The 26,816-nt window shown below is 47.4% G+C and overlaps 1 protein-coding gene and 1 non-coding gene across 2 annotated transcripts in view; one reads left to right on the top strand and one right to left on the bottom strand.

Annotated features, from left to right (window-relative positions):
- The window catches only part of LOC126267894 (puratrophin-1-like), a 1,105,633-nt gene that overhangs the window by 920,560 nt on the left and 158,257 nt on the right, over positions 1-26,816 (bottom strand). The window lies entirely within an intron of this gene.
- Trnas-cga (transfer RNA serine (anticodon CGA)) lies at positions 26,524-26,598 on the top strand. The gene has a single exon. It is a non-coding gene; the product is annotated as a tRNA-Ser (tRNA).

Below are 26,816 nucleotides of genomic sequence, written 5' to 3'. Positions count from 1 at the left end.
TCCGTTGGGAATGACATGCTGCGTTTTGTTATCTAGGAACTCTTCAATCGAATCACACAATTGGTCTGATAGTCCATTGCTCTTACTTTGTTCCATACACATTCGTTTAACCGAGATCTGATCTAATCAGGAGGTTCGTCAATTTGCGCGATTTCCAAAAAAACAAAAGAATTTCGTTAACGAACAGTAAAGTGGATTATGAGTAGCATCACCTGAAAAGAAGACTAAAATCGCACTTTCCCACACCTGTTTCATTAAGAAACAACGAACTGTAGTCGAATTAATCCTCCTTCCAGTGACTCCCACCGGGTGAGGGTGACATGGCGGTCGGTCGGTACCATTGCGTCTTCCGAGTGTAATGACACATTCCGCCGCAGAGACATACAATACCTTAAAGGCTGCGCCAAAGATTAAATTGAGAGGGATGTAGAATATAATCTCTGTAATGTTCATTTTGGATTTCTTTTGTTTCATACTCCAAGAAGAAGTTAAGATACACTTTTGATTGTTACCTTGTAGGGGATGGACGTAATTTTTGATGTGTGCGGAAAAGCAGCCATCTTGTTAGTATTTATGGTTTGTGCGACGAGCAGAGTAAGTCTTATTGTCTTGTGAATAAAAAATAGTGAAAAGTATCTAAGTTTTACGAGAATTATTTAAAGCGACGTAGCATTGCATTCCTTTGTTTCCACTGTCTTCGTGAAGGAAACCGATGCCGACTTAAGAAGAAAAACACGGTTAACAAACAGAAGATCATCGATGGCGACTAATGAATTAACATTGTGGCATAAGGACTAATTCTACGTCTAAGGTGCGAACTCTGATTAAATCAACAATGACGTAGAATTCAAAAATGTAATTAATCGCCGGCCGGAGTGGCCGAGCGGTTCCAGGCGCTACAGCCTGGAGACCTGTAGTGAGTCATCACCCTTCATCTTCTCGTACAACATATTTCTTGACAGTTTTAGTGCTATCAAGTCCCGTATAAAATCCAATCGTTCCATTTTTAAGTAGTTATTACAATATATCTCTAGATAAAAGAATTATGCATCGTTTTAAAATTGTGTACGTTGCTAGAACAGCAACCGTAGCATGAAATGTTTATGAAGAAATATAAGACAGCCAATCAGTTGCAAAATGAAAGGTTTCACTTTCATAATATTAAAAACAGGCTCAACATCGAGATCGTCATAGAGTATCTTAAGGTGCATGAAACACTTTTTGGGTCAGTTTCATTTTACTCTTCCTGTAAAAGTTAAGATCACAAAGTGCATTCATTCACGAATCACATCAGAGCGTTGCTTGTTTGCGAAGGGTCATACACTAACGGGGAAAATCGTAACACCAAAAAATAAATAATGTAGAGAAATGAAATTCCGGGACTACTTTTGTCTCGTTAACATATTTAAGCGATTAACATTGCAAAATTACAGGTTAAGGTGCGAGATAGGCCACTGCAAATGTCCAACGCTGGTACATTAACAACCGGTGTAAGTACCAGAATGTTGAATGCAAACACGCAGAAGTGCATACATTGTGTTGTGCAGGTCCTGGATGACAGGTTGTGGGATGGAATTCCGGGCCTCTTGCACTTGGTTGATCAATACAGGGACTGTTGATGCTGTTTGGGGATAACGTTGGAGTTGTCGTCCGATGAAAAAATTGTTCAAATGGCTCTGAGCACTATGCGACTTAACATCTGAGGTCATCTGTCGCCTAGAACTTAGAACTAATTAAAACTAACTAACCTAAGGACATCACACACATCCATGCCCGAGGCAGGATTCGAACCTGCGACCATAGCGGTCCCTCGGTTACCGACTGTAGCGCCTAGAACAGCACGGCCACTCCGGCCGGCATCGCCGGATGATGTCCCGCATCTGCTCGACTGGAGACATCTGGAGATCAAGCGGGCTAACGCAACATGTCGACACTCTGCAGAGCATGTTGGCTCACAACAGCGGTATGTGGGCGTGCGTTATCCTTCTGAAGAACACCCCCTGGAATGCTGTTCGTGAGGGGCGGCCCAGCAGGTCGAATCTCCAGACTGACGTACAAATCTGCAGTCAGCATGCCTGTGGTAAGTACAACAGCGCTCCTGCTGTCATACTAAATTCCACCCCAGACGATAACTCCAGGTGCAGTTCCACTGTGTGTGGCCCCAGTGAGCAAAGCACGCGAACACTTCGGTTGCAGACCATCAGCTGGTCTCCTACTAACACACGGCCAACATTGCCACTGACGTAGAACCAGTTTTAATCAGGAGACACAACAGACCTCCACCCTGCCCTCCAATGAGCTCTCGCTTGACTCCAATGAAGTCGCAAATGGCGGTGGTTCACGGTCAGTGGAATGCTCGCTACATGACGTTTGGCTCGCAACTATGCTTGAAGTAACTGATTTGTAACAGCTCATTGTGGCGCCAATTGCTGCTGCAGATGCAGCACGATGCGCCAGAGCCATATGCCGAACATGATGGCCTTCCCTCCCGGTAGTGCCAAGTGGCTGTCCGGCGCCCGGTCTCCTTCCTACTGCATAATCTCGTGTGCACCGCTGCCAGCAACCATGCTCAGTGCCTGCATGCCTGCTGAGTCTTTCTGCAGTATCGCATAAGGAATATCCATTTTCTCGAGCTGGATTATATGGCCTTGTTCAAATTCAATGAGGCATTGATAAAGGTGTCTTTGTGGGCTTAAAGGCATTGTTAACAAACATCAACTGAACATGTCCAACGTCAAAGCTAACAACCGCACACGACAGTTACAAAGTGTATCCAAAGTAAACTTGATTTGCATCCTCATAATGGCGCTACTATGTGCGAAGCGTGAACATACATCATCCATCCGAGCAGAAACAACCTATCAGCTTTCGTTTGTGTCGCACAACTCCTTCGCGGGGTTGCCTTTTTTTTCGTCAGTGTATATGCTTTGTATGAGAAGGCGGAACATATTCCGGCACGTGCGGCATTTGACATTCTCAAGATCATGGCCTTCGAGGCTGCAGTTTATTGTTCCGCGATATTGCGTCTGTCAGCTTCCACGAGTGACACGTGTATATGAAATGTCAATGGCCCCACGTGAACAGCACTCAAAAAAACAGGCATACTGTTTGCTAGCATGTGCAAAACAATACAGCCGCGACTAATGTCTGGAGGTAGAGCTGGAGGGAATTGACACCAAGAATCGTGTAGAGCTGTCCATAAGTCCGTAAGAGAATGAAGGGGGTGGAGACCTCTTCTGAACAGCATGTTGCAAGGCATCTCAGATATGCTAAAAAATGTTCATGTCTGGGGAGTTTGGTGGCCAGTGGAAGTGTTTAAACTAAGAAGAAGCCGCTCTGTACCAATTCTGGACGTGAGGGGTGTCGCATTGTCCTGCTGGAATTGCCCATGTCCGGCAGACTGTACAATGGACATGAATGGATGCAGATGATCAGACAGGATGCTTACGTACATCACTCCAACTGCACACGACCCACACCATTACAGAGCCTCCAACATCTTGGACAGTCCTATGCTGACATGCAGGGTACATGGATTCATGAGGTTGTCTCCATACTCGTACACCTCCATCCGCTCGATACAATTTGAAACGAGACTCGTCCCACCAGCCAACATGTTTCCAGTCATCCACAAAAAAAAAAGGCTCTGAGCACTATGGGACTTAACTTCTGAGGTCAGCAGTCCCCTAGATCTTAGAACTACTTAAACCTAACTAACCTAATGACATCACACACATCCATGTCCGAGGCAGGATTGGAACCTGCGACCGTAGCGGTCGCGTGGTTCCAGACTGAAGCGCCTGGAACCGCTCGGCCACAACGGCCGGTCGCGGTCATCATCAGTCCAACGTCGGTTTGGACGGGCCCAGGCATAAGGCTTTGTGCCGTGGAGTCATCCTCCGAAAGCCCTTATTCATGATCTTTAGTTGAATGGTACGCTCGCTAACACTTGTTGATGGCCCAGCATTGAAATCTGCAGCAATTTGCGGAAGCGTTGCACTTGTGTCACGTTGAACGATTCTTTTCAGTCGTCGTTGGTCGCGCTGTTGCAGGATCTTTTTCCGACCGCAACGATGTCGGAGATTTGATGTTTTAACGGATACCTGATAGTCACGGAACACACGTGAGATGGTCGCACGGGAAAACGCCTACGTCATTGCTACCTCAGAGATGCTCCATGCCATCGTTCGTGTCGAGTATAACACCACGTTCAAACTCACTTAAATCTTAATAACCTGTCGTTGTAGCAGCAGTAACCCATCTAACAGCTGCCTGTTTACAAATGGTTCAAATGGCTCTGAGCACTATGGGACTTAACTTCTAAGGTCATCAGTCTCCTAGAACTTTGAACTACTTAAACCTAACTAAGGTATGGACATCACACACATCCATGCCTGAGGCAGGATTCGAACCTGCGACAGTAGCAGTCGCGCGGTTCCAGACAGTAGCGCCTAGAACCGCTCGGCCACTTCGGCCGGCAATGTGTATTTCCTCATGTGTATACTGAGTAGACTAATGACTTTCTAAGCATGTAAAGCGTACCTGTGTCGCCGTCGTGTTTGTGAAATGCAATCATTGAGATGTGTGTGTGTGTGTGTGTGTGTGTGTGTGTGTGTGTGTGTGAGTATGAGTATGGTAGTTTTCGTTGTTGTCATTCTGTGGATTATGTTATAAGTCTAGACTCCAAGACTTCGAAATTTACACGTTCAAAAATATGGTTCAAATGGCTCTGAGCACTATGGGACTTAACATCTGAGGTCATCAGCCCCCTAGAACTTAGAACTACTTAAACCTAACTGACCTAAAGACATCACACACATGCATGCCCGACACCGTAGCGGTCATGCGGTTCCAGACTGTAGTGCCTAGAACCGCTCGGCCACCACGTCCGGCACCTGTTTATATATCTCTGCATTTCAGTTTCTTTGGGGCTTCAGTGTCACAAAATGGTCTTGTTTTTACAGTAAGGATCGACACGAATTGCAGGACGATTTCTGGACCAAGGCACATGTCACCACGACGATCATTGCTGTGGCTTGCCCAGAGAGTGGTGCTCTCAACCACAACCACTGGAGGCACGAGCGGCGTATCGCCTTCTGTTGAGACAGGCCCTGGCCCGCGTGAATCTTCACGATGGACTCCTCCGTGGGTGAAGGACTGTTCCCAGATTGCAGTCCAGATCCCGCTGAAAGCACCCGGGTCGCGTGTTGCCCAGAGATGGGGTTGTCGCCGCTCGGCTGGTGGGTCCGCCAGCGCGGTGTCGGCCTTGGCGGTTATTTTCTGCCGGCCGCGGCCGCGGCTGCCGGCGGCGGAGGCCGGGCCCGCGGCGGGCGGCAGACACGCGGGTCAAGGAGACCCAGCCCACGCGCCGTGCCGGCTCGCCCGCCTGACGCCGCAGCACGCTGCATTTCCGCATACGCGCCGCTTCGCGAGGACGCGCCTGCGCGTCGGTCTGCGCTGCTGCGCAGTCGCGGAATCCTCCAGACCATTGGACATTGTGCGTATGGGGGTAAGGCATTTGGCCACGTTGAGTTGGTGAATTTCCCTGTGGGGGCCGGGGCTTGGGGCACGGAATTACCGCTCCCTCCCACCCCCTCAAGCGTCGTGACTGGGAAAGCCGGAGCAACCGGTACGTAACAGGCCAGTCAGGTGCAGAGACGAGCTGCGTCACCGGGAATGGGTAAACCCCAAAGCTGCGAATCTGTACGGCTGTTGCTAGAGTGGCCTCTGTGCAGGACCCGATGCTCCAAAAAATGGCGGAGTATCAGGCAAACTGAAAGACGGCTTCCTACAGCTATCTGAAAGCGTACTGTAACTAACAAACAAATGTTAATGGGAATTTGAATACACCACCGATCCCACAAAAATGAGGCACACCCAATAGCTCAACAACATTTTAATATCTTTCAAACAACAGAAATTAATATTTCCCAGTGAATAAACATTTTCAGAACAACCCGCCAGGTTAGCCGAGAGCGCTAATGCGCTGCTTCCTCGGACTTGGGTAGGCGCGCCAGCCCCGGATCGAATACACCCGGCGGATTAACGACGACGGCCGGTCTGGTCCCCACATCCCGCCTCAATTACACGGCTCGCAGACATGTGAACACTTTCGTACTATTTCATGGAGTACAGTAGTCGCAGACAGTTGGGGTACATTAATTTCGACCCAGGGGGTACGGGATGGCGGCAGGAGGGGCATCCGGCCACACCTACCACTAACATTACCAAATCCGATTAACCATGCCGACCCTGCATAACTGCGGGCAAAGACACAAGCGAAAGAAAGAAAAGAAAGGAAGAAACGTTTTCAGAACAAACCTCCGAATTAAGAACTTTTAATATTGTCTTGCGATTTCAACCAAGCGATATCTCAGATGATAACATTACACTCCCAGAAAGCTACTTACCTGAATCTGCTTGTTTATTGACAAATTACGTCTTTTATATATTTCTATTACGCAAATGCTTGTCAGAACATCGTATTCTCCACGATTACACAAGAAATGGATACATCATCAATACCTCACATATTCTCATATTTTCGTATTTATTTACTGAAAAGTTTATTATTTTGCCAGTAACTTTCGTGGTGACGGCACTCACGACTCCAGAGAGTACCTCACCACTAGAAGCCACGCTCGCAACACGCGTAGCGAAGCAGCTGTATGGGTTTGCAGTACGAACTCTACCGAGGTCCGCAATCCATTGGCATCATGTACGTAGACAGCAGTTGGTCGACGCCTCCTTAAATACCGGAGAACCGAGCTACGGTGGACGGTTGTCTTCAGTGCGCCGAGTCGTGTACAGTCTCCAGTCACCGCCGAGTCCACAAACTACAGTGTTCGACCGTCGTTTCCGAGAATCTGGGCTCCGCAGGCATCTTAGGCCAGCTCTGGATTCTACGTAGGCATAGTTCAGAGGCACAGTGACACGACTTTAATATTTTAGAGGACTTCTAATAATTTCGGTCGTCTAATTTTGCTCGACATTTCACAAAAAGAAGCACGATTAAAGTTGAGTATTCCTTCGCGTTTAATAAATATCATTTTATTGCTAATCGTTGCCGGCCCTCGTGGCCGAGCGGTTCTAGGTGCTTCAGTCTGGAACCGCGCGACCGCTACGGTCGCAGGTTCGTATCCTGCCTCGGGTTTGGATGTGTGTGATGTCCTTAGGTTAGTTAGGTTTAAGTAGTTCTAAGTTCTAGGGAACTGATGACCTCAGATGTTAAGTCCCATAGTACTCAGAGCCATTTTTTTGAACCTAAGTAACCTAAGGATATAACACACATCCATGCCCGAGGCAGGATTCGAACCTCCGACCGTAGCAGTAGCGCAGTTCCAGACTGAAGCGCCTAGAACCGCTCGACCACAGCGGCCGGCGCTACTGTAATATTTTGGTCTTTAAATAACTATCTTTATCCCATACAATAACAATTAAACGCACAACGCGATGTATGTATTAGCAGCTGCGATGATCACGAGAATAATCTGCTGAATGTCGGCGAGAGTACAAGGCGAATAGCGCGAGAAGCGTTAGGAAACGGCAAGCGATAAGCAGGAGCTCGTTTCGCGGGCAGACGTGGCGTGACGGCCGTCAGACGCCTGGGAAAGGCGCCGCCTCCAGCCCGTGGGATTCGTGGTGTGTGGCTGCGCCGTGGGAGCAGCGACCGCCCTGCCCCAGCTAGTTAGAGGAGCTTTATTACCTCCGGCGACTTTGGGCAGCGACTGCGCCTGCGCGTGGCTAACGAACTGCAAGGCGACGCCGCTCGCACACCGCCGCCAGTTTATCGGGCCATCTCCGGAGACAGCGCCGCTTCGGACGTGACACTCACAGACCCAGCACAGCACAGCACAGTCACAAACTGCCGGCTATTTTAGCGGCTGTGGGCTGCATGCGAGAGTGTCGCGTCTTCCGCCGAGATTTTAACTGCCCGTCGGGAATTTACGTCAGGTTTCGCCGACTGGAAAGTTGAAAGCATGAACTCCAGACCCAGAAGAGAGGCTAGCAGGCACCTATGCGCCTTTCAACCGCGGGAAAAGCCAGCATTTACTACAAGGACAGGAAACAACGTCGACTTTTCTGATGAACTATGTGGTGTCCAAGATTTCAAAGCATGATAACTAACAAGGAGAACCCTTGAGACACGGCCAACCGATTCGTCTCATATTTGGCAGGAAGCTTATCTACAACCTAAAATTAAATACTCTAAGACACATTGACGTGAAATACTAAACACCGTTTTCCAAAGCTGTTTCACACAGGAAGCCCGCACTCCAGTTCCTTCTCTAAATCCTGGTACGAACGAAAAAGTGGCTGACATCGAAATAAGTGTCCAAGGAACACAAAAGCAACTGAAATCACTCATAGAGGAAAGTCCACTGGACCTGACGGGATACCAATACGATTCTACACAGAGTACGCGAAAGAACTTGCCCCCCTTCTAACAGCCGTGTACCGCAAGTCTCTAGAGGAACGGAAGCTTCCAAATAATTGGAAAAGAGCACAGGTAGTTCCAGTTTTCAAGAAGGGCCGTCGAGCAGATGCGCAGAACTGTAGGCCTATATCTCTCACATCGATCTGTTGTAGAATTATAGAACTTGTTTTTTGCTCGCGTATCATGTCATTTCTTGAAATCCAGAACCTACTCTGATGGAATCAACATGGAATCCGGAAACAGCGATCGTATGAGACCCAACTCGCTTTATTTGTTCATGAGACCCAGAAAATATTAGATACAGGCCCCCAGGTAGATGCCATTTTCCTTGACTTCCGGAAGGCGTTCGATACTGTTCCGCACTGTCGCCTCATAAAAAAAGTAAGAGCCTATGGAATATCAGACCAGCTATGTGGCTGGATTGAAGAGCTTTTAGAAAACAGAACACAGCATGTTGTTCTCAATGGAGAGACATCTATAGACGTTAAAGTAACCTCTGGCATGCCACAGGGCAGTGTTATGGGACCTTTGCTTTTCGCAATATATATAAATGACCTAGTAGATAGTGTAGGAAGTTCCATGCGGCTTTTCGCGGATGGTGCTGTAGTATACAGAGAAGTCGCAGCATTACAAAACTGCAGCGAAATGCAGGAAGATCTCCAGCGGAGAAATATTAATGTACTGCGAATACACAGAGAGAAGGATACTTTATTGTATGATTATATGATAGCGGAACAATCACTGGTAGCAGTTACTTCTGTAAAATATCTCGGAGTATGCGTACGGAACGATTTGAAGTGGAATAATCATATAAAATTAACTGTTGGTAAGGCCGGTGCCAGGTTGAGATTCATTGGGAGACGCCTTAGAAAATGTAGTCCATCAACAAACGAGGTGGTTTACAAAACGCTCGTTCGACCTATACTTGAGTATTGCTTATCAGTGTGGGATCCGTACCAGGTCGTGTTGGCAGAGGAGATAGAGAAGATCCAAAGAAGAGCGGCGCGTTTCGTCACAGCGTTATTTGGTAAGCGTTATAGCGTTAGGGAGATGTTTAGCAAACTCAAGTGGCAAACTCTGCAAGAAAGGCGCTCTGAATCGCGGTGTAGCTTTCTGCCCAGGTTTCGAGAGGATGCGTTTCTGGATGAGGTATCCAATATATTGCTTCCCCTGCTTATACCTCCCGAGGAGATGACGAATGTAAAATTAGAGAGATTCGAGAACGCAAGGAGCCTTCCCGGCAGTCGTTCTTCCCGCCAACTATGCGCGACTGGAATAGGAAAGGGAGGTAATGACAGTGACACGTAAAGTGCCCTCCGCCACACACCGTTGGGCGGATTGCGGAGTATAAATGTAGATGCATATGTAGATGGGACACGGGATACCTCCTACCATCATGTCGCACCTTCCTTTTCCCGGTGTAGTGCAGAAATTCGACGTGCTTCAAACTCAACAACTCGTTGAAAGTCCCTTGTAGAAATGCTGAGCCATTCTGCCTCTATACCCCTCCATAATTACGAAAGTGTTGCCCATGCTGGATTTTGTGCAGGCACTGGCTTCTCGATTGTGTCCCATAAATCTACGATGGCAATCACGTCGGGCGACCTGGCCAAATCTAATTATCCAGCATATTCTTCAAACCAGTCGCGAACAAGTGTGGCCCGCTCATATGGCACTGTCATCAACGGACTGCCCACTGCAATGGCCCGAGCGGAGGACATAAATGACAACTGTTCACGGTTGTGACCCTCTCGTGCCGTCACACAAATATACACTACTGGACATTAAAACTGCTACACCACGAAGATGACGTGTTACAGACGCGAAATTTAACCGACAGGAAGAAGATGCTGTGATATGCAAATGATTAGCTTTTCAGAGCATTCACACAAGGTTGGCGCCGGTGGTTACACCTACAACGTGCTGACACGAGGAAAGTTTCCAACCGATTCCTTATACGCAAACAGCAGTTGACCGACGTTGCCTGGTGAAACGTTGTTGTGATGCATCGTGTAAGGAGGAGAAATGCGTACCATCACGTTTCCGGCTTTGATAAAGGTCGGATTGTAGCCTACAGCGATTGCGGTTTATCGTAGCGCGACATTGCTGCTCGCGTTGGTCGATATCGAATGACCGTTAGCAGAATATGGAATCGGTGGGTTCAGGAGGGTAATACGGAACGCCGTGCTGGATCCGAACGCCCTCGTATCACTAGCAGTCGAGATGACAGACATCTTATCCGCATGTCTGTTACGGATTGTGCAGCCATGTGTCAATCCCTGAGTCAACAGATGGGGACGTTTGCAAGACAACAACCATCTGCACGAACAGTTCGACGACGTTTGCAGCAGGACGGACTATCAGCTCGGAGACCATGGCTGTGGTTACCCTTGACGCTGCATCACAGACAGGAGCGACGGCGTACTCGAGGACGAACCTAGGTGCGCGAATGGCAAAACGTCATTTTTTCGGATGAATCCAGGTTCTGTTTACAGCATCATGATGGTCGCATCCGTTTTTGGCGACATCGAGGTGAACGCACATTGAAAGCGTGTATTCGTCATCGCCATACTGGCGTATCATCCGGCGTGATGGTATAGGGTGCCACTGGTTACACGTCTCGGTCACCTCTTGTTAGCACTGACGGCACTTTGAACAGTGGAAGTTATATTTCCGATGTGTTACGATCCGTGGCTTTACCCTTCATTCGATCCTTGCGAAACGCTACATTTCAGAAGGATAATGCACGACCGCTAGTTGCAGGTCCTGTACGGGCCTTTATGGACACAGAAAATGTTCGACTGCTACCCTGGCCAGCACATTCTCCAGATCTCTCACCAATTTAAAACGTCTGGTCAATGGTGGCCGAGCAACTGGCTCGTCACAATACGCCAGTCACTACTCTTGATGAACTGTGGTATCGTGTTGAAGCTGCATGGGCAGCTGTACCTGCACACGCCATCCGAGCTCTGTCTGACTCAATGCCCAGGCGTATCAAGGCCGTTATTACGGCCGGAGGTGGTTCTTCTGGGTACTGATTTCTCAGGATTTATGCACCGAAACTGCGTGAAAATGTCATCACATGTCAGTTCTAGTACATATATTTGTCCAATGAATAAGCGTTTATCATCTTCATTTCTTCTTGGTCTCGCAGTTTTAATGGCAAGCAGTATTTGTGCTGCAAACGGAAGTCAGTTAGTTGGTGTTGCTTTTTCGCGGGGTGTGCTGTATTCGCGCCAGGTGTAGAGTTCCGGAAGCCCGGAGCCGCCGCAGTCGCCTCACGCAGACCGGCCGGCCGCTGTCCCGGCAGTTTTACGGCAGGGGGCGGCGCCGCCCCTTGGCGGGGCGCTTTTTGTTATTTCGGGCGTCGCCGCCGAGAGGCGGCATTCGCGACGCGTCGCCGTGAATCACCGGCCAGGGCGGCGAAAGCTCGAGGGCCGAGGCGCGCGGCTGGCACGGCTGCGGCAGCCAACAGCAGGCGCGGCCGGGCCATGCCTGAGTTCTATGGGTGTTTCCGTAAGAGCGTGCAATAATTTTACAGGGGATGCAGGATGCTCCATTGAACAATTTGAGAAGCCAGCATAAGAAGATAATAGGATAAAAACACATTTCTGCGTACGTAAAGACAGTCACTCCTGTCCATAACTCGTGGTCTTGGGGTAGCGGTCTCGCTTCCCGTGCACGGGGTCCAGGGTTCGATTCCCGGCGAGGTCAGGGATTTTCCCTGTCTCGAGATGACTGGGTGTTGTTGTGTCGTCTTCATCATCATCATTCATCCCCATTACGGTCGGAGGAAGGCAATGGCGGGTCTCCCGGATAGTCCCCTACGCTCCTCGGAGTATGGGACCTCATCATCATCATCATCATCATCATCATCATCATCACCACCACCATCACTGACATAATGAACGTACCATTTGTACGGTATCTTATAAAATGTGTTTAAACTGACGACCATCCACCTCAATGCAAGCATGACGTCGACCAACCAGATTCTGACGCACCCTGACAAATCTCTCTGGTGTGTTTCGAATCACATCGCAGGCAGCTACAATTCTGGCAACTAATTCCATCTCACTATCCACTAAGGTCTCACGCAGAAGTTACTTTAGATGTCCCCATAGGAAATACTCAAGGGGCTTGGGGTCAGGTGAGCTTGCAGGCCATGCAATGCGACCTTCCCTTCCAATCCAGCCACCATGAAACACAGCACTGAGATGGCTGCGGACATCCACACTGAAGTGAGGCGGTGCGCCGTCATGTCGTATCCACGTTCTCTCATGAACAGCCGCCGTGCAGGATTAGCCTAGCGGTCTGAGGCGCTTCAGTCTTGGACTGTGAAGCTGGTCCCGGCGGAGTTCGACTCCTTCCTTGGGCACGGGTGTGTGTGTTTGTCCTTAGGATAATTTAGCTTAAGTAGTGTCGGAAGTCCCATGCGGATTTTCGCGGATGATGCTGTAGTATACAGAGAAGCTGCAGCATTAGAAAATTGTAGCGAAATGCAGGAAGATCTGCAGCGGATAGTCACTTGGTGTAGGGAGTGGCAACTGACCCTTAACATAGACAAATGTAATGTATTGCGAATACATAGAAAGAAGGATCCATTATTGTATGATTATATGATAGCGGAAGAAACACTGGTAGCAGTTAATTATGTAAAATAGCTGGGAGTATGCGTGCGGAACGATTTGAAGTGGAATGATCATATAAAATTAATTGTTGGTAAGGCGGGTACCAGGTTGAGATTCATTGGGAGAGTCCTTAGAAAATGTAGTCCATCAACAAAGGAGGTGGCTTACAAAACACTCGTTCGACCTATACTTGACTATTGCTCATCAGTGTGGGATCCGTACCAGATCGGGTTGACGGAGGAGATAGAGAAGATCCAAAGAAGAGCGGCGCGTTTCGTCACAGGGTTATTTGGTAACCGTGATAGTGTTACGGAGATGTTTAGCAAACTCAAGTGGCAGACTCTGCAAGAGAGGCACTCTGCATCGCGGTGTAGCTCGCTCGCCAGGTTTCGAGAGGGTGCGTTTCTGGATGAGGTATCGAATATACTGCTTCCCCCTAATTATACCTCCCGTGGAGATCACGAATGTAAAATTAGAGAGATTCGAGCGCGCACGGAGGCTTTCAGACAGTCGTTCTTCCCGCGAACCATACGCGACTGGAACAGGAAACGGAGGTAATGTAGTGGTACGTAAAGTGCCCTCCGCCACACACCGTTGGGTGGCTTGCGGAGTATAAATGTAGATGTAGATGTAGATGAACTTAGCAGTTAAGTCCCATAAGATTTCACACACACACACACACACACACACACACACACACACACACACACACACATCATGGACAGCCAAGAGCAGGTTCTGTAAGAACTCAAGTAGACCTCTCTGCAAGAATCTCAAGTACAGGCGGCCATTTAGACGGCCCAATGAGATTGTCGTCTACAATGCCGGCCCAGATATTAACAGCAAAACGCACTTGTTGGTGTGACTGCTACAGTGTGAGGGTTTTCCCTGATTCCACACATCGCTCTTCCTGCTGTTCGAAACACCATCACGATCAAATGTGACCTCGTCAGTAATCAGCACGATTTGGAGGCAATGTGGTCGATTAATCCATTGTTGGAGCAACCACTGACACAATGCGACCTTCGGCGCACAAGTCAGCCGCAAGCATTGCATGGACTCATTGTGGGTCATACGCTGTAATTGCCGTCCGTGGAGTACTCGCCACACTCTAGTACGTACAACGTCCAAATCACGTTCAATGTGACGCGTACTTGTAGCTGGGATCTGCTGCAACATGTTCCAGCACCTCATCTTCAAAATCAGATGTGCGAGTGGTCCTCATGTTGCCAGGTCCCTCGTTTCTTCTAGCCAATGTACCAGTCTCCCACATTCGTTGATCGAGAGAAAGTTCCCTCTAAAACCTTTCAGCAACGAGAGCATTGCAACTTACTTCCCCATCCACAAGGTGCACATCAGTAAGTTCCGCGAAGCTGTACCGATGCTGCTCCATCGTATTGTACTGTACGTCTCCGAATAGCACTATATCTACACTTACGAGGTTACTCTGCTACGCACAATAATGTGCCTGCGAAACGGTACAATGGACCACCTTCAAGCTGTCTTTTTAACATTCGACGCTCGAACGGCGCTCCGGAAAAACGAGCACTTAAAATTTTTCCGTGCGAGCCCTGATTTCTCTTATTTTATCGTCATGATCATTTCTCCCTATGTAGGTGAGTGCCAGCAGAATGGTTTCGCAATCGGAGGAGAAAAGTTGTGCTTGAAATTTCATGAGAAGATCCCGTCGCACCGAAAAACGCCTTTGTTTTAATGATTGCCAGTTCAATTCACGTATCATGTCTGTGGCACTATCTCCCTTATTTCGCGATAACACAAAACAAGCTGCCCTTCTTTGCACTTTTTCGATGTCATCCGTCAGTCCCATCTAATGCACGGCAATACTCCAGAGTAAGGCGGACAAGCGAGGTGTAACCAGTCTCTTTAATAGAGATTTTGTACCTTCTAACTGTTCTGCCAATGAATTGCAGTCTTAGCTTTACTCTACGCACAACATGATATTTGTGATCGTTCCAATTTAGGCCACAGCAGTTGAGTCCCGTAGTGCTCAGAGCCTTTTGAACCATTTATGTGACTTATCGCGTAATCGAAATTTAGCGGATTTCTTTTTGTACTCATGTGAATAACTTCACATTTTTCTTTATTTAAGGTCAACTGCCACTTTCGGCACGATACAGATATCTTATCTAAATCATTTTGCAATTAGTTTTGGCCATCTAATGACTTGATAAGACGGTAAATGACAGCGTCATGTACAAACAATCTAAGACGGCTCCTCACATTGTCTGCTGCCTCATTAATATAGATAAGGAACAATGGAAGGCCTAAAACGCTTCCTTAGGGAACGCTGGATATTACTTCTGTTTTACTGGATGATTTCCGGTCTATTACTACGAACTGTTACCTTTCTGACAGGGCCTCATCTCGTGGTCGTGCGGTTGCGTTGTCGCTTCCCACGCCCTGGTTTCCGGGTTCGATTCCCGGCGGGGTCAGGGATTTTCTCTGCCTCGTGATGGCTGGGTGTTGTGTGATGTCTTTAGGTTAGTTAGGTTTAAGTAGTTCTAAGTTCTAGGGGACTGATGACCATAGATGTTAAGTCCCATAGTGCTCAGAGCCATTTGAACCATTTTCTTTCTGACAGGAAATCACGAATACAGTCGCACAACTGAGGCGATATTCCATAGGCACGGAATTTGGTTAGAAGACGCTTGCGAAGAAGAGTGGCGAAAGCGTTCCGGGAATCTAAAAATATGGAATCAATTTGACATCCCCTGTCGATAGCACTCATTACTTCATGAGTATAAAGAGCTAGTTGTGTTTCGCAAAAACGATATTTCCTGAATCCGTGCTCACAATGCGTCAAATAATCGTTTTCGTCGAGGTACTTCGTAATGTTTGAATACAGTATGTGTTCCAAAACCCTACTGCAAATCGACGTTAGTGATATGGGCCTGTAATTTAGCGGATTGCTCCTACTTCCCTTTTTGGGTATTGGTGTGTCTCGAGCGATTATCTAGTCATTAGGACTAAACAACGAATGCGTCTGTCATTGATTCGTATCACTTTATTTCATGGGACAATGCAAATATGACACAACAGAGCTACGTTATGAACAAGTAAAGGAAACAAATCCTGCATCATGACTCTCTAGTAATTAGGCTCATCCTCCTTGTTTCGTTGCAGGAAATAAAGAAATGGTTCAAATGGCACTCAGCACTATGGGACTCAACTGCTGTGGTCATTAGTCCCCTAGAACTTAGAACTACTTAAACCTAACTAACCTAAGGACATCACACACATCCATGCCCGAGGCAGGATTCGAACCTGCGACCGTAGCAGTCGCACGGTTCCGGACTGGCGCCTAGAACCGCCAGACCACCGCGGCCGGCAGGAAATAAAGAATGTACATTTAAGTAAACGGCACAGTACGTGTAAACTTGTAGGCATGCTAGTTGTAAATAAGCTAGAAGATAGTAATGTTAGAAGAAGCGGTAGACAAGTTTACTTCCATGTCTCCTTCAGCTGGCTTCTCCGACTTCACGTCCCTACATGAAATTGTTCAGTGGCGTGTTCTCTGCGTCCTGTTATATTTTTTGCGCGCTCTCACGGTAACATCCTATATAATACAACTAATAGTCTAAAACCGTCTGCTATCGGTGGGGGGGGGGGGGGGGGGGGGGGGGAGAGACACGTAAGAAACGGCCCATGACTAGCGAGAAAAAAATTACCTAAAACACAAATCGTCGGGCAAGAGATGCCAAGAAATTTATATAATGGTTCACGACACTCAGCGTTGGACCATTGCAACAGCTGTGGCATGCTGCTTTTACTGCGTACCATAGCTGAAACACATATGCAGTCACAGAAATAACCAAATATAATCTAAAGAGAAAGAAATAAGTGCCCACTGAGATTTTTACAACAGTTGTGAAACGCTTTTTATTGCAGACAAATATACAGCGTGGCGCACGTAAAATCGGCCTCGAATATTAGGCTGCTCATTCTCGCCCGTCAGCTGCCATCTTTTGTTTCAAAGCTGTTGCGACTACGTTTTGTATTGTCAGTAAGAAAGCCGTTGAGACTTGGTTGAGACGTGTGAAGTAAATATCTCAGCGAGATGTATCATCTTCCAGGAAGAATCGCTATAGTGGAGGCTACATGTTTTCCGGTTCATTCAAGGAAACGCGGGACATTGTTGCAAGGAAGTTTCCTGGCGTTTCTATAGCACAGGATCCGGTGACAAAGTGGCGTATTACATGGTCAATTGCAAATGCAAAAAAGAATCGAGTCCCGTTCGTTCGTATACCTGCTTTGGGAGCGGGTATTCGAGAACAAATTCTCCAGAGTCCAAAGAAATCGACACGTAACTTGTAGCAACAGGTGAACGTTTCGCGTAGTCTTGTCAACGTATTTTACACCGCATAGGAATGGAGCCCTACAAAATGACAAGTGTCCACGAACCGAAGGAGGCGAAGTGTGTGAATTACTATAGATGGCCATATCAAACAATTGAGAGGGGAATGTTGGATCCGCTGCTGTATTTCATGAATGATGGAGCCTGGTTCCATCTGACAGGACGCGTGAACTCCCAGAACAACAGATGCTGCCCAGCAATCCGTATACCAGTAACGAGGACTCTCTTCACGGTGAAAAAATCCGAGTGTGATGTGTCGTGTCAGCAAGTCAGACTGTGGGCCTCGTACTATTGGAAACAACAGTAAACATTGCTGTGTATATGCGAATATTTGGGGAATTTTACGCACAGATGACGTCCCATGAACGTACGTATGTTGCCTCAACAAGAGGGGGAGACATGTTACTCTTCACGCGGATCAATCTCACGACTTTACGAAGAATTCGCAGAAGAAAAGACTGTCAGCCGTTACGTTCTTCGGACCTACGCACCTGTGACTTTTACCTGTGGCGTAGTCTAAAAGGAGAAGTGTACGCCAATAACCTAATAACGTTAGAAGATTTAAAGGGCAATATTTGTAATGAAATTTTGAGAAGTGATGCGGCAGAGTTGCGCGAAGTGTGTATTAACATGTCGGGGGGCGCGCAAAAGTGCACTGAAGCACAAGAAGGTTAAATGGTTCAAATGGGTCTGAGCACTATGGGACTTAACATCTGAGGTCATCAGTCCCCTATAACTTAGAACTACTTAAACCTAACTAACCTAAGGACATCACACACATCCATGCCCGAGGTAGGATTCGAACCTGCGACCGTAGCCGTCGCACGGTTCCAGACTGAAACGCCTAGAACCGCTCGGCCACACCGGCCGGCCACAAGGAGGTTGTTTTCAGCACTCAATGAAATGTAATGTAAGAGGCAAATCGATTCACTAAATATAGACCTTTGCATTAACTTATTTCTTACTTCTTAACTTTCTAATTATTACATGTTTATTTGGTGTTGATCTGCTCATAGTGGGCAAAAATTGGTCGGTACTTCGCGACCGCCCCCTTAGACAACTGAGTTTTACTGGAAGACCCACCCGATTAATCATGTTCCAAGAGCAGCAGGGCACTGAAAGTGCACTCATTGAAGACATCAACACCACAGCAACACTGTCCCAGTTTCGTTTGTGTTAATGAAATACTCCGCGAAAAGAAAAAAAGATATAACACGTTCCGTTTCGCACAGCCACGTTTCAGTCGCAGAACGTTCTAAAATATGCGTACATTACGTAGTGAAAGGATGTCAGATCCATCTGATTGCCTGTGAATGGCATTGGTTATTGTAATCGAATTGCGTAATTCCACAGCCAGGAATATCTGACCCCTTCGCAAGTAATTTATTTACCAATGTCTTCAGCGCGCAATAACTCCTACCTCAAGGAATTCTTCGGGGCAGAGATCTCTCGAAGTGATTCCTCTTTCCGAGGAAACCGCTGCTAAGTAGCTCGCCACGGATCAGTGCCCAGGGCGATCTGCCCGAGCTACCTGAAGATTGCCCAATCTGCTGATTGGTACAGCTATTGCAGTACAGCATACCCTCCAGGGACGGAGGTTAACGGGCCATCTGTAGCAGCAGTGAACTGTCAATGGGCTCCAAGAAAAGGAAGACAATAATAAACTAAAAGATTTCTCTGAAACAGGTCATGTTACGAACACCGCTGCTCCTCCAAAGTGAAAGCTGCATTAGTAAAAAAAAAAAGTCGCGCCTGTTTTCAGAACGCGTTCTCGGTAGCGTTCTCGCTTCCCGCGCCCGTGTTCGAATCCCGGCGGGGTCAGGGATTTTCTCTGCCTCGTGATGGCTGGGTGTTGTGTGTTGTCCTTAGGTTAGTTAGGTTTAACTAATAGATGTTAAGTCCCATAGTGCTCAGAGCCATTTTTTTTTCAGAACAACTGCAGTTCCACAGCAATCATGAAAAGTTTTTATATACGAGCACCTACTAGGGGTGTAAAGGACCTTCGATTTCGATTCCTTAAGGCTGGAACTTGCAATAAAATTTGCACTTCTGTGTCCTCTGAGTCTGATAGTTTCAAAAAGAATGTTTTACTGAAGGCGATGGTTCAAAGCATGAACTCCAAACCTCAAAAACCAAAACCACAAAAACGAAAACCTCAAAAACCAAAACTTCAAAAATCAAAACTTCAAAAATCAAAACTTCAAAAACCAAAAGTTCAAAAAACAAAACCTCAAAAGCCAAAACTTCAAATGCCAAAACATCAAAAATCAAAATGTCAAAAATCAAAACGTCAAAAATCAAAACTTCAAAAAGCAGCACCAACGTAGGTAACTTTTTTTTTAGATAAGTGAACTAAAAAGGAAAAGTATATTCATAAAACACAAACGTGTTATGAGGATTATATTATGGTGTCATATTAATCCTGCAGTGATCACCTCACAAAAACTTTGTATTTTTGACATTTATTTCGCAATATAAGTACAGGGTACATCGGTACAAACGAAAGGGGCGAGTGGAGTACAACAAAGCAAGAAAATAATCCTAACAGACAAAGGTCCGGAAACCAATGGTTTCTCTGGTACGGCCACATTTCCTTCCCGGCCAACTAAATGGTCGTGTGTACGTTAATTGCCTGTAACGCAGGCTAATGGACTTACGGGATGCCGTTCCTTATGATGAAAAGATGCATATGTGCTTGACGTATGATGGTCCCCGGTAAACTTTCATATGGTTATTTGGGAATACTTAGCACGAATCTACTACAACAGCTGCATCGGTCGTACCCCACAATAACATGCCGTCGCAGATCCCCCACTTCAAAAGTTTGGACTTTATTTCTACGGGGATATTTAAAAGGTTAGGTGTATCCCATGCCTACTGATAGTGTCGGTGAACTCGGGGAACGCATTGTGGGCGCTTCTCAATGCTTACGGAACACGCCTGGGATTTTTGACGGTGCGCGGGCATCGGTGAGAAGACGTGCTGCAGCCTGCCTTCATATGGACTGTGGCCATGTGGAACACGCCCTGTAATGTGTTGGTCGTCAGATGAATATGTGAAGTTTGAATCGTTGTTTATAAACTGTTGACGAACTCAGTCGTAAAATATCGTAACGGGGAGACTACAAGTTTCCAAGGCTACGGTTGTTTGGAGTGAGATACATGGGTTCGTATACATTCTACAAAATTCTAGAACATATTGCAAGCGAATGTGGTGGAATTTAAGACTCATTGCTGGGCTAATTTTTCTACTCCTTCGCACATTATCTCCTAGTAATATCTTTAATTAACGTCTTTTATTCTTTTGAAATTGATGTTAGTATGTTAATACAACATTATCTTAAGTCATTTCATTGTACTACAAATAAATGTCTTGACCGCTTTCCACACCCCACAGGCCTCTCTTCGCGAGATCCATAAATTACCATTCATGTCATGTAAGGACAATGATGGACTGTCTTATCAAAGACGATATGGCATAACTTTCAGTAAGAAAATTCTGTAAGTACATTCATGCTGAGGGAATTAGATTAGGAAACGTGACACGTAAAGTGGCAAATGAGTTCTGCTATTTGGGTAGCAAAGTAAATGATGACGGCTGAAGAATAGAGGATATAAAAGGCAGATTGGCAACAGCAAGAAAAGTGTTAGTGAAGAAAAGAAATTTGTTAGCACCGAATATAGATTTAAGCATTAGGAACTCCTCTCTGAGCGTATTTGTGTAAAAGGTGGACATATATAGAAATAAGATAAGGACGATAAAGAATTTAGGCAAGAAGAGAATGTTCAGATGTGGTGCTACAGAAGAATGCTGAAGGTTGGATGGGTAGACTGCGTAACTACTGAAGAGGTACTGAAAAGTGTTGGGGAGAAAAGAGATTTGTGGCATAGTACGACTAAAAGAAGAGATCAGTTGATACGACGCATTGTGAAACATCAAGGGATCACCAATTTAGTACTGGAGGGGAGTCTGGGGGTACAAATCGTAAACGAGACCAAGAGGTCAATACAGTGAGCAGATTCAGAAGGATGTAGGTTGTAGTAGCTACGCAGAGGTGAAAACTCTTGCACAGGACAGAGCAGCATGAAGATCTGCCTCAAACCAGTCTTCGGACTAAAAACCACAACAACAATAGGCTGTTTCATAGTTCCTGTTAGAGGAGCCTGGGATTTGTAGAGGGGACTTATTAAGTAAGGTTCTGATAAGGCATCCATGTCTGGAAATGTACCGTGTCAATATAAAATAAATTTGAATATCGGATCACTCTGAAATTCCTGTCTCTGAAATTCCTGTACCTAACGGCAGAGGCGCACAGTGGATACATCGTGAACGTTTTCCAGCTCCCTTCAGTCCACCGTATTCCAGTTTCGTCCGTCGCGCGCCACCGTTGGTGGACCGTGTGTATGAAAGAATGCGTCGCAGATGCACCTCGTGCAACCAACAGCCGGGTCACCTCGCTTGAGTCAGCTCCTTAAGAACACATCGGTCAGAGCTCTTGTTTTCAGTGTGTTCGTAATGTGAAGCAGGAGATTGTAAGAGATCCGATCTTCTGGCCATTAAAATTGCTACACCACGAAGATAACGTGTTACAGACGCGAAATTTAACCGACAGGAAGAAGATGCTGTGATATGCAAATGATTAGCTTTTCAGAGCATTCACACAAGGTTGCCGCCGGTGGCGACACCTACAACGTGCTGACATGACGAAAGTTTCCAACCAACTTCTCATACACAAACAGCAGTTGACCGGCGTTGCCTGGTGAAACGTTGTTGTGATGCCTCGTGTAAGGAGGACAAATGCGTACCATCACGCTTCCGACTTTGATAAAGGTCGGATTGTAGCCTATCGCGATTGCGGTTTATCGTATCGCGACATTGCTTCTCGCGTTGGTCGAGATCCAATGACTGGTAGCAGAATATGGAATCGGTGCGTTCAGGAGGGTAATACGGAACGCCGTGCTGGATCCCAACGGCCTCGTATCACTAGAAGTCGAGATGACAGACATCTTATCCGCATGGCTGTAACGGATTGTGCAGCCACGTCTCGATCGCTGAGTCAACAGATGGGGACGTTTGCAAGACAACAACCATCTGCACGAACAGTTCGACGACGTTTGCAACAGCATGAACTATCAGCTCGGAGACCATGGCTGCGGTTACCCCTGACGCTGTATCACAGACAGGAGCGCCTGCGATGGCGTACTCAACGCCGAACCTGGGTGCACGAATAGCAAAACGTCATTTTTTTCGGATGAATCCAGGTTCTGTTTACAGAATCATAATGGTCGCGCCCTTGTTTGGCGACATCGCGTTGAACGCTCATTGGAAGCGTCTATTCGTCATCGCCATACTGGCGTATCACCCGGCGTGGTGGTATGGGGTGCCATCGGTTACACGTCTCGGTCACCTCTTGTTCGCATTGACGGCACTTTGAACATTGGACGTTACATTTCAGACATGTTACGAACCGTGGCTCTACCCTTCATTCGATCCCTGCGAAACCCTACACTTCAGCAGGATAATGCACGACCGCATGTTGCAGGTCCTGCACGGGCTTTTCTGGATACAGAAAATGTTCGACTGCTGCCGTGGCCAGCACATTCTCCAGATCTCTCACCAATTTAAAACGTCTGGTCAATGGTGGCCGAGCAATTGGCTCGTCACAAAACGCCAGTCACTACTCTTGATGAACTGTGGTATCGTGTTGAAGCTGCATGGGCAGCTGTACCTGTACACGCCATCCAAGCTCCGTTTGACTCAATACCCAGGCGTATCAAGGCCGTTATTACGGCCAGAGGTGGTTGTTCTGGGTACTGATTTTTCAGGATCTACGCATCCAAATTGCAAAAGTTCCAGCATTTGTCCAATGAATACCCGTTTATCATCGGCATTTCTTCTTGGAGGAAGATTTTACTGACCATTAGTGTACGCAAATGGCAGGTGACAGTTTAGGTGTAGGTGGAAGCCGGCGTAGACTCAAAATTACGCGCCGAGCGGGCGGAGGGCCGCCGGCCAGAGCGGCAGCGAAAGTGCGGCGCCTTCTTGTGTAACTGCTGGCTGGCGCGGCGGCCTGCCCCGCCAGCAACGCACCAGCCGCTCGCTCGGTCACTGCTCCAGCCATTCCAAACTGAGTCACGTCCTGCGACAGCGACCGGTCCGGTGCGCGGCTCGTTAGCTCGCTCTCTGGCGGAACTCAGTCACTGAATGGGAGGGAGGGCCGGTACATCACTCGCACTTGGCACACAGTGCACATTCCATAGTGAGTGTCGCGTGGGTTCAGAACACTGCCGACACGAATCAGTCCCGACCTTAAGTGAAGGAGTACGATTTTCGGACATCCAGTTGCCCTTCTTCCCGCTGATCACCTTCCTTCCTTCATCCCCCATCTTCCCCCTTCCTGCCACACAGATACTTACACGCGTAGACGTACACATATACACTGGTGTCCAAAATTAAAGCAGCAAACCGAAATTTTGCGAGGTTGCGTTTATTTTGCCACAAAACCGTATAATCAGTTGATAGTAAATTAGAAACAATATAAAGACTACACAACGTAAACAACTGCAACGTGCATAACGGTAGGCAAAAATGCTCTTTTTTTTAACTTTACGGATTTACACACACCTTTTGACAACTGGTTAATGCGCTCAGTACGGAGCGTGAGCATCTCTGGCAGCAACGCAGGCCTCACAAACGTAGGGGCATGCTCTGAATGATGTCATCAGTCTCATGTTGAGGCAATAATTCTTCCTGCAGATCTGCTCGCAAGTCTTAGAGACTGGGTGTTGGATGAAATGTTGCAGTCCGTGTCCATAGTGCATCCCAGGCACAGGATTCAAATAGGGACAGCGAGTAGGCCACGCCATAAGTGCACTATTTTCCGTTTCCAACAAAACTTCAACCACTCGTTCTGTATGACGTCGAGCATTATCGTCCATCAAGTCTGGGCCCACAGCAATTCGCAACAACCGTACGATAGCTGACAGCAGTTAAACCCTGCCCATTCACCCATACAATGTCATGAAGAGGTGCTCGGGCAGTCAATAGCATCTCTGCCCACACGATTACAGATCATGCTCGATATCGGACTCTTTCCACAATGGCTGGGTCCCGAAATCGTACTCCACATTACCTCCAGATGCGAAGCCCTTGAGAATTACTGTCCAGCCCAAATCGGGACCTATATGTGAAAAGAACATTGGCCCACTCTTCGACCGTCCAGCTGGCGTGTTGATGGCTCCACTCTAGACGTTCCCTTCCGTGAAGACGCGTCAGAGGTGCACATACAGAAGGCTCCGACAATAAACCGAGCGACGTGGTGTAATGGTAAGCACACTGTACTCGCAGCCGTGAGGACGGCGGTTCACACCCGCGTCCGGCCATCCGTGATTTCCCTAAATCGCTTCAGGTAAATGCCGCGATGGTTCCTTCGAAAGGGCACGGCCGACTTGCTTCGGCATCCTTCCCTAATCCGACGGTACCGATGACCTCGCTGTTTGGTCCCCTCCCTCAAAACAACCAATTAATCCGACAATAAAGGGCACTCTGCCGAAGCCTTCTGCACACAGATTTCCTCGCTACAATAATGTTGCGAGGTCAGATGCCAGTTGCCCTGCAGTACTAAGGCGGTACCGTCGTGCCCTAATAACCAAATAAAGGTTCCCTCTTTCTCGTGTTACACGTGGTCGCCCGTTCCTGGTCTTCGGGACACAGTTTAGATCTCTATAAACTGTCAACATATCCGAAAAACAACAGGACGATTCACATTAAGCCGTTGGTCCACATCAGTTTGCGTCTGTCCTGCTTCCGTTCTTCCCATGGCCCTCCACCGCAGAGAGTCTGGTGGGCGTCTTCTCTGTGCCTTACTGCACCGTTTGTGACTGTGTGCACTGCAATTTTGGATGTGGCACTACCCGGCAAAAACCACTCTGTGTTCAAATTCAAATGTGTGTGAAATCTTATGGAACTTATCTGCTAAGGTCATCAGTCCCTAAGCTTACACACTCCTTAACCTGAACTATCCTAAGGACAAACACACACACCCATGCCCGAGGGAGGACTCGAACCTCCGCCGGGACCAGCCGCACAATCCATGACTGCAGCGCCACAGACCGCTCGGCTAATCCCGCGCGGCACTATTCTGTGTGATAGGTACCCTGAAGTCATCGTTGCCGTGGTTTTCCGTAGATAGAAATGCAATCTTCCGTACAGAACACGATCTTATGGACATCTGTTGACAATTTGTACGATTGTATCGCGAATTAGAGACAGGACGAGGAAATTATTGTTTTAATTTTGGACACCAGTATACTTCTGTAACAAGCAAGGACTGAACGTCATATTTCGATACCTCTCTCTTTCCAAGTATTCATCCGTAGTACGGGGCCCGTGGTTTGTTAATGATTTAGGGGGTCTATTTTACTTCAACTGTGTGGCTGGACGCTCTTCCGGTCACGACGGCCGACAGGAAGAGGCGTTGTGCAGCCAGCTACCTGTGAATCGTGTAAACATTGTTCTGTGTGTTCTGTATTTTCTGAGTTGCAGATCAGGGACTAGCCCAGCGTTAGCCTAAAACACTCAGGATGGCTGGCGTACTAGAGACCGTATCTTTAAAACACACTGATGCGCGAAACTTAAGGCCGGAAGTAACTTTCGCACGGTGTGTCACTGCCAAATAACATAGCTCGATGAAACTTGGATCATACATAGAAAAAGCTTCTACAAAATAGTGCAGAAGGTGAAACTTCCTGGCAGATTAAAACTGTGTGCCCGACCGAGACTCGAACTCGGGACCTTTGCCTTTCGCGGGCAAGTGTTGGTAGAGCAAAGGTCCCGAGTTCGAGTCTCGGTCGGGCACACAGTTTTAATATGCCAGGAAGTTTCATATCAGCGCACACTCCGCTGCAGAGTGAAAATCTCATTCTGGAAACATCCCCCAGGTTGGCTAAGCCATGTCTCCACAGTATCCTTTCTTTCAGGAGTGCTAGTTCTGCATGTTTCGCAGAAGAGCTTCTGTAAAGTTTGGAAGGTAGGAGACGGATACTGGCAGAAGTAAAGCTGTGAGTACCGGGCGTGAGTCGTGCTTCGGTAGCTCAGTTGGTAGAGCACTTGCCCGCGAAAGGCAAAGGTCCCGAGTTCGAGTCTCGGTCGGGCACACAGTTTCAATCTGCCAGGAAGTTTCATATCAGCGCACACTCCGCTGCAGAGTGAAAATCTCATTCTGGAAACATTCCCCAGGCTGTGGCTAAGCCATGTCTCCACAGTATCCTTTCTTTCAGGAGTGCTAGTTCTGCATGTTTCGCAGAAGAGCTTCTGTAAAGTTTGGAAGGTAGGAGACGGATACTGGCAGAAGTAAAGCTGTGAGTACCAGGCG

This window comes from Schistocerca gregaria, chromosome 4, assembly GCF_023897955.1.
Source record: "Schistocerca gregaria isolate iqSchGreg1 chromosome 4, iqSchGreg1.2, whole genome shotgun sequence".
NCBI classification, from domain to species: domain Eukaryota; kingdom Metazoa; phylum Arthropoda; class Insecta; order Orthoptera; family Acrididae; genus Schistocerca; species Schistocerca gregaria.
The sequence above is the reverse complement of the archived record's forward strand: the minus strand, read 5'-3'. Positions and strand labels throughout refer to the sequence as shown.